The sequence below is a fragment of the Geotrypetes seraphini genome, chromosome 9 (genome assembly GCF_902459505.1).
Source record: "Geotrypetes seraphini chromosome 9, aGeoSer1.1, whole genome shotgun sequence".
NCBI lineage: Eukaryota > Metazoa > Chordata > Amphibia > Gymnophiona > Dermophiidae > Geotrypetes > Geotrypetes seraphini.
The window spans coordinates 9193713-9203074 of NC_047092.1; positions in this window are offsets into that span (position 1 = coordinate 9193713).

Below are 9362 nucleotides of genomic sequence, written 5' to 3' on the forward strand. Positions count from 1 at the left end.
AAGGAAGATGCTTGGAAAGTTCTACATTTGGGTGCCTGCTTCGGGGGTTGCATTGCCTGCTTCCTATGTGGCCATCTGGATCGAAAGGAAAAGCAGGTTCTTTGCACGTTATTGTGGCCCTTAAAGGATTTCTTCGGACCCCTGAGGAAGATGGGTTAGTCGAAACACAGACCGTGTCGGGACCTTGTTCCTTTATCACAAAGGTGGACCACATCAAAACCACGTTTATTGATTGAAATAAAGACTTGGCATTAAGTACGTCGTTTCTGTAGTATTTTTCTTTGGCAATGAAGTGGCCGCACTAACCTTCCCATTCTGTTCCACCCCTGGTCCCACCCAGAAATTGTCTTCTGTAGCTGTTTGATCTACCGTATTTTCTTTCTAACAAACGTTCCTATTAAGGATTTTATTACAGATTCCATTGTGGTCAGCAGCCTGTCAATGGATGAAAGAAGAAAGAGAGCGAAAAACTGTTTGTGAAACATCCTGACAAAAGGGCAGGCCTGACCGCTAGGTTGATTAGGCAGCTGCCTATGGCGGCACAAATTGGAGGGTAGCACTGGTGTGGCAGAAGTCAGTAGCTGAAATGAGCTGCAAAAGGAGTTGAGGCTCAGGACTGCTGCATCCTGCCTTCTTCAAAACAGAAATTGTAGAGGGAACAAGATGTAGAAAGCTTTGAATATGCACGGATATATAAAACTTCATGCCTATCGGGCTGACTCTTGGCATAGAACTGAAGGCCTGGATGTTGTAGCAGTCACAAGAAAGTGCTGAAAGGTCTGAGATGCTGTTTGCAGGGGAGACTGGAGTGAGAAGGGAAAGAGAGATACTGGATATTTGGGGAGGAAAGGAAAGGAAAAATGTTTGACACCTGAGGTAGGGAAGGGAAGGAGAGATTATGGACACCTTGGGGGGAGGGGGGAAGTACACAACTGAAGGTTTGCCTAGGGACAAGGAGATGCTGAACACCTTGTAGAAGGAAGGGAAGGAGAGATACTGGACACCTGGGGAAGGGAAGGGAAATGGAAATGCTGGGCACCTGGGGTAGGGAAGGGAAGGGGAGATGCTTGACACCTTGGGAGGAGGGGGGAGTATACAACTGAAGGTTTGCCCAGGGACAAGGAGAAGCTGAACACCTTGTAAGAGGAAGGAAAGGAGAGATACTGGACATCTGAGGTAGGGAAGGAGAGATCCTGGACATCTTGGGGGGGGGGGGGGTACACAGCTGATGGTTTGCCTAGGGCATCAGACATCTTTAGGTTGGCCCTGCCTGACAACATGTTTGCACTTCTGTGCTTAAGAGTTCTCAGTATCCATCTGTCCTTATTGTCCATCTGTCTCTTCTATGTGTCTGTACAGTGCTACATATATATTATAGAGCTAAAGATATGTTTAGCAGCAGTAGTAGTGGGAGGGAACCTAGAACCATTCCCACATGTAAGTTCATTGCCAGGAAAGGGATCTCCTCCTAGTTCATAAATTTTAAGTTTTGAAAAATTCACTTTGTCTAAGGGACCTCCATGCTAAGACACTTGATGGGAAACCCCCTTCAGAATATCTGGCCCATACATTTGGAGGAATTCTGTTGACGGAATTAATTTAAAGTTGTAAATTCAAACCATCTGCTCCCAAAATTCATAAGAGCAGAAGGGCATGAGCTCATCCAGTACCACACTCATTGAAAGAAATTAAGTTTGGCCGAGTTAGACTAGTACAGAATGATTTCATCATTATAAATCAAATCTGATTCTCTGTATCCTAATTGGGAAAGCTTCAACAGGTTTACAAACTGTATACATTTTGTCGGTTAATCAACTAAGTTTATCAAAGAAGCCAATATGGATTTCCGTTAGATTAAAATATATTTGTGTTTGAGGATTACCAGAGTTCTGATCGACAAGTCAATGAAGCCGTCTGCGCCATCTGTGCAATGTGCTGAGGCGGCAAAAAGGGCGAATAGAATGCTAGGAATGATAAAGAAGGGGAAAGTGAACAGATCGGAGAAGGTTATCATGCCACTGTACCAGGCCATGGTGTGCCCTCACCTGGGGTACTGCGTCCAGCACTGATCGCCGTACATGAAGAAAGACATGGTACTACTCGAAAGGGTCCAGAGAAGAGTGACTAAAATGGTTAAGGGGCTGGAGGAGTTGCCGTACAGTGAGAGACTGGAGAAACTGGGCCTCTTCTCCTTTGAAAAGAGGAGACTGAGAGGGGACACGATCGAAACATTCAAAATACTGAAGGGAATAGATTTAGTAGATAAAGACAGACTGTTCACACTCTCCAAGGTAGGGAGAACGAGAGGGCACTCTCTAAAGTTGAAAGGGGATAGATTCCATAAGAAAGTAAGGAAGTTACATAAGAACATAAGAACATAAGAAGTTGCCTCCGCTGAGGCAGACCATAGGTCCATCCTGCCCAGCGGTCCGCTCCCGCGGCGGCCCATCAGGCCCATCGCCTGAGTAGTGGTCTATATCTATCTATACCCTTCAATCCCTTTTTCTTCTAGGAATCTATCCAAACTTTCTTTGAAACCATTTAATGTTTTCTTGTCTATAACAGCCTCTGGAAGCACGTTCCATGTATCCACCACCCTCTGAGTGAAAAAGAACTTCCTAGCGTTTGTTCTAAACCTGTCCCCTTTCAATTTCTCCGAGTGCCCCCTTGTACCTGTGGTGGTCCTTAATTTGAAAAATCTGTCCCTGTCTACTTTTTCTATGCCCTTCAGGATCTTGAAGGTTTCTATCATGTCTCCTCTAAGTCTCCGCTTTTCCAGTGAGAAAAGTCCCAACTGCTTCAACCTGTCGGTATATGGGAGATTTTCCATTCCCTTTATCAGTTTAGTTGCTCTTCTCTGTACTCCCTCAAGTACTGCCATGTCCTTCTTGAGGTACGGCGACCAGTACTGGACACAGTACTCCAGATGCGGCCGCACCATTGCACGATACAGCGGCATGATGACTTCCTTCGTCCTGGTCGTAATACCCTTCTTAATGATACCCAACATTCTGTTAGCTTTCTTTGAGGCTGTAGCGCACTGCGCCGATGTCTTCAGTGTTGCGTCTACCATCACTCCCAGGTCTCTCTCCAGGTTACTGACCCCTAGCGGTGTTCCCCCCATTCTGTATGTGAACATCGGGTTCTTTTTCCCCACGTGCATGACCTTGCATTTCCCTATGTTGAAGCTCATTTGCCATTTTTCGGCCCACTTTTCCAGCTGCGTTAGATCCTTTTGGAGATTTTCGCAGTCTCCCCTGGTTTGAGCCCTGCTGTATAGTTTGGTGTCATCTGCAAATTTAATAACCTCACACTTGGTTCCCGCCTCTAGGTCGTTTATGTAGATATTGAACAGGAGCGGTCCCAGCACCGACCCCTGCGGAACTCCGCTCGTGACCCCTTTCCAGTCTGAGTAATGGCCCTTTACGCCAACCCTCTGTTCCCTGTTCGCCAGCCAGTTTTTGATCCATCGGTGGATCACCCCTTGTACCCCGTGGTTCCATATCTTCTTAAGCAGCCTTTCGTGTGGTACCTTGTCGAAGGCTTTTTGGAAGTCAAGGTAAATGTTCTTCTTCACCTAGAGAGTGGTGGAGAGCTGGAAAGCTCTTCCGGGGTCTGTTGTAGGGGAAACACCCTTCAGGGTTTCAAGACTAAGCTGGACAAGTTCCTGCTAAACTGGGACATACACAGGTGAGGCCGGACTCATTTTAGAGTACTGGTCTTTGACCTGGGGGCTGCCGCATGAGCGGACTGCTGGACACGATGGACCACTAGTCTGACCCAGCAGCGGCAATTCTTAAGTCGTATGTTCATATATAAAAATGTGCCATTATTTGAAATAATAAGTTTTTGTTGACAGGTGTGTGGGCAACATGGAGGGTGTCTATTCAAAATGTCAGTGGTGTCTTCTCCTGTAGGGCACATGGAATATTTTTGGCAGCCGGTAAGAGTTAGAAAAGCAGGTTAACATAGAAACATAGAATATGATGGCAGAAAAGGGCCACGGCCCAACAAGTCTGCCCACTCTAATGACCCACCCCCCCTAAGTTCTTCCTTGAAGTGATCCTACTTGCTTATCCCATTTTTTTGTAAAATCTAGCACGCTGCTGGCCTCAATTACCTGCAGTTGAAGATCATTCCAATGATCAACCATTCTTTCGGTGAAGAAATACTTCCTGGTGTCGCTATGAAATCTCCCACCCCTGATTTTCAACGGATGCCCTCTTGTTGCCGTAGGTCCTTTAAGGAAAAAGATATCTTCTTCTACCTCAATATGGCCCGTGACATATTTGAATGTCTCAATGATGTCTCCCCTCTCTCTGCGTTCCTCGAGTGAGTATAGCTGCAACTTACCCAGCCGTACGGGAGATCCTTGAGTCCTGAGACCATCCTGGTGGCCATTCGCTGAACCGACTCAACTCTCAGCACATCTTTTTGATAATGTGGTCTCCAGAATTGTACACAATATTCCAAATGAGGTCTCACCATGGATCTGTATAACGGTATTATAACTTTGGGCTTCAGGCTGATGAAACTTCTACGGATACAACCCATCATTTGTCTAGCCTTGGATGAAGCTTTCTCCACTTGATTGGCAGTCTTCATATCTTCACTAATGATCACTCCTAAGTCCCGTTCTGCTGCAGTTCTTGCTAAGGTCTCACCATTTAGGGTGTAAGTTCTGCATGGATTTCTGCTGCCAAGGTGCATGACCTTACACTTTTTGGCATTAAAACTTAGTTGCCATGTTGTGGACCAATGTTCCAGTAAGAGTAGGTCCCGCGGCCTACTGTTGGGCACTGTGCTTTTGCCTACTATGTTGCATAGTTTAGTGTCATCAGCGAATAATGTAATTTTACCTCGAAGCCCCTGAGCAAGGTCCCTTACGAAGATATTAAATAGGATCGGACCCAAGACCGAGCCCTGCGGCACTCCACTGATCACTTCCGACGTTTCGGAGAGAGTACCATTTACCACCACCCTCTGAAGTCTACCTCTGAGCCAGTCATTAACCCATGCAGTCAATGATTCTCCTAATCCCATCGAACTCATCTTGCTCAATAACCTGCGGTATGGGACACTATCAAAAGCCTTACTGAAGTCCAAGTACACGACGTCCAGGGACTCCCCCATATCCAGCTTTTTCGTTACCCAAACTGATTAGATTGGATTGGCAGGACCTACCCTTTGTAGATCCATGTTGATGGGAATCTCGTAGATTCTCCTCATTCAGGATCGTATCTAATTTGTGTTTGATTAGCATTTCCATAAGTTTACACACTATCGATGTGAGACTTACCGGTCTGTAATTTGCAGCCTCCGTCCTGCAACCCTTTTTGTGAAGTGGAATGACATTAGCTGTTTTCCAGTCCAATGGGACTATTCCTGTGCTTTGGGAAAGATTGAAGAACGCAGATAACGGTTCCGCCAGGACATCTCTCAACTCCCTAAGCACCCTGGGATGTAGTTTGTCTGCTACTAAATGTAATAACTCCCTGTCAAACACTATGTTAATTAAAGTATGAACCAGCGATCAGTGCTTTATACACTAGCTCAATCTCTAAATATCTAAATCAACTAAATCTCATGAATTTAAGAGGAGGGGCCTCAAATCCCCTTGCGCTGCCAGCAGTTAGCTTATTAGCCGCACTAGAAAGGGAAACGACCTCATTGGCCTCCCTCCTCCTCCTGCCTAGATTTTGCTAACGTCCAGTGGTAAATGGTCAAAAAGCTCAAAACTTAGCTCTGGCAGGGTGTATTCAAAAGGTTGAATCATTTTAAAAGTTTGCTGTCTTCACTGGTCCGCTCCCGCCGACGTTTCGCTGCAAAGGCTGCCTCAGGGCAGTGGACTCCTGTATGGAAAAACACACAGCAACATGAGAGTGAGCAGAGTGGAAAACACCTTTCTCTATGTCCGTAAACTTACTCAGCTAAATTCTCAAGCTCAAGACGGTAAAGACAGCAACCGCCTCAAGTGGCCTGAATATATATTGACATACTGACGTGATGACAGGGAGTTATTACATATAGTTGCAGATTGTTCTCTCTGGTTCCTACGTAGCATATTTGATATGTAGTTTGTCTGGTCCCATGGCTTTGTTCACTTTGAGCCTTGATAGTTCATAGTAGACGCTGCTAGACGTAAACTCGAAATTTCGAAACGGGTCTTCCGAGCTTTCCCTTGTCTGCAACTATGGAGTGGATCCCGGCGACTGAGCAGAAGTATTCATTTAGTAGGTCAGCTTTATCGGAGTCTGATTTTACCTAGTTCCCGTCTGGTTTCCTAAGGCGGACTATCCCATCTGTGTTTCTTTTTCTGTCACTAATATACCTGAAGAAGGATTTATCCCCCTTTTTAATGTTCTTTGCTAGATTCTCTTCCATCCAGAGTTTGGCCAGCTCTAGACTTGGCCAGATAGTCCTTTTTAGCTTCTAGTTTTCCTGATTGTTTGCAGGAGATAAATGCTCTTTTCTTCTTTTTTACGAGGTCCGAGATCTCCGCAGAGAACCACTGAGGTTTATTGTTTCTCCGCCGTTTGCTTACTGTTTTTATATAGAGGTTGGTTGCTTCTTGTAGGGTAGATTTCAGAGTTGACCACATTACGTACCCTACATGAAGCAACCAACCTCTATATAAAAACAGTAAGCAAATGGCGGAGAAACAATAAACCTCAGTGGTTCTCTGCGGAGATCTCGGACCTCGTAAAAAAGAAGAAAAGAGCATTTATCTCCTGCAAACAATCAGAAAAACTAGAAGCTAAAGAGGACTATCTGGCCAAGTCTAGAGCTGTCAAAACAGCAGTCAGAGAGGCCAGAGTTCAACCAGAAGACGAACAAACTTTTTATTTTTGGGGGGTGGGGGTCAGTTGAAACTGAATCTGCAGCCAAAACTTTGCATGCTATCCCTGAACAAAAGTGAGCCCCACTCCTGACTCCCCTGAACATAATCGCGGCCCTCCTCCTCCCCCCCCCCCCACCTGTAGGCCCGCCTTGGACCTAGCTTCCAAATCCTGGTAGTCTAGTGGCCTAGTTGGGGCAGGAGCGATCCCTAGTTATTCCTGTCCATGCAGGCTCAGCAGTTAAAATGGCTGCCATGGGAGGTCATGGGGTCACTGGCTCGAGCATAATGGTCAGAGATGTCACCACAGGTTTAGTGCATATCTAACTCTGGGACACTAGGAAGGAATAAGAATAGCCTTACTGGATCAGACCAATGGTCCATCAAGCCCAGTAGCCCCTTCTCACGATGGCCAATCCAGGTCCCTAGTACCTGACCAAAACCCAAGGACTAGCAATATTCCAGAATCTCAAAGAATAGCAAGATTCCGGAATCCCAAAGAGTAACAAGATTCTAGAATCCCAAAGAGCAGCAACATTCCATGCTACTGATCCAGGGCAAGCAGTGGCTTCCATGTCTTTAACAGACTATGGACTTTTCCTCCAGGAAACTGTCCAAACCTTTCTTTAAAACTAGCTCCGCTGTCCGCTCTTAGCACAACCTCTGGCAATGCGTTCCAGAGGTCAAAAACATTTCCTCCTGTTGATTTTTTAAAGTATTTCCCTGTAACGTCATCGAGTGTCCCCTAGTCTTTGTAATTTTTGGCTGGGAACAACATACATGTCCTATTTCTCTTATTCAGGAAGTAGGTCCCCAAATGGAAAACAAATTCATCCACCGTGATCAATGTTTTTGTTAAACAGTGATATTTTCAGCTCATAAGTTGGATGGAATTACTCCATTGTTCCTCAAATTACTTTGGTTCCCTGTAGAAACTCAGATCCAATTCAACTTATGGTTATTAACATCCTTTATAGTTAATCTCCTGTTAGACTTGATTGGTTTTCCAAGTACCGTGAAGGTAAATAGATTGTGGAACTCATTATTATTAAGTTTTCCAAATCCTAAAGGGCAAATACGGAGCTCTCTTTTAACTCAAATTAGAACCTTTAAGTCTTATGTATTATTTATAAAAATTCTTTAAGTCTTTCTATTTTAGGAAATACTAATGTTAATTCCCACGGAATAACAGGTTTCTTGATCCACACAGAACTTGCTATAGGTTTTTGTAAAATATAGGAATATTTCTTCTTTTTTTTTTTTTTAACTTTACCAGTTATGGTGTTAAAAAAAAATAAATTCCAGCTATCCAATGCCAATAACTGAATAGTGAGGGGTGCCAGCTGGATAGAGCTGAGATCCCTGGTGTGATCTCTGAAAACGGTGATATTCGCTCCATTAACTAGAGTCAGTGGTTCCCAACCCTGTCCTGGAGGACCACCAGGCCAGTCGGGTTTTCAGGATAGCCCTCATGAATATGCATGGAGCAGGTTTGCATGCCTGGCACCTCGAGTAAAATATGGCAGGAAAAGGAAGAAACAATATAAATATAAAGTGCAAATACAGATCCACACTAAAAAAACATGGCATTTGATTGGTGCTAGGGATTTATACAATCCTTTTTTTCTTTTTGGAGCTTTTGTTTGCATTTGCATTTTATATGAAATTGTTTCTTCCTTTTCCTGCCATATTTTACTTGATTTGTATACATTTACATACCATGAATTATTAGTAAGCACTTGCACCTTGCATTTCATCCTAGAATTAGTTGTTATTTAACTACCTCTTATCACTTGCACTTTACATGGGTATTGTTTTATTGTATTTGTATTGTATTTGTCTATTGTATGGTTCATTGTATTAGTTTATATATTTCAATATTTATTAGGTTGGTCTTCAGGGAGTGTATGTATTTATGATGCCTTTACCACCGCTTTTCCTTGGTATATAAGTCTGATTCTTCATTGGGAGTGTGATTTGATTTACACATTTATTGATTATATGATGTATGAGGCAATTCTCATTTAGACTACGGTCTGGTGCTGGTCACCTTTTGAGGTATCGCCTGAGCCAGAGGTTTACGTTGATTCATCAAGGGCTCATACTGATGTCCATTATTTAAAAGTCTGTCTTACTTCATCAGACTTCTTAGCCCAAGGACTAGGCGTGTTAGACAATTCTTTAGTGTTGTTATATTAAGGACAGATCAAGGTCAGGTGTGCATACGAGTAGTATCATATCATACCTTATGCTATGAGTTTCTCTTGTTGGGTAGGCTGGATGGACCGTACAGGGCTTTATCTCTGTCATCTGCTATGCTACTATGTTAGTGAACCAGCTGGATTTGTGTTATCACAGCAGGAAGTAACCAGGCTATGCCTAGGGTCTTCAGCTGACCTCACAGCCCATATTTGTAGATGTGCATTTGAGAGTCTTGCATCCTTGCCATACCACACCTCAGTGGCAGATATTTGTGCTTTGTTTTGCAAATAGTGGTAATTAAAAAAAATATATATTACCAGGT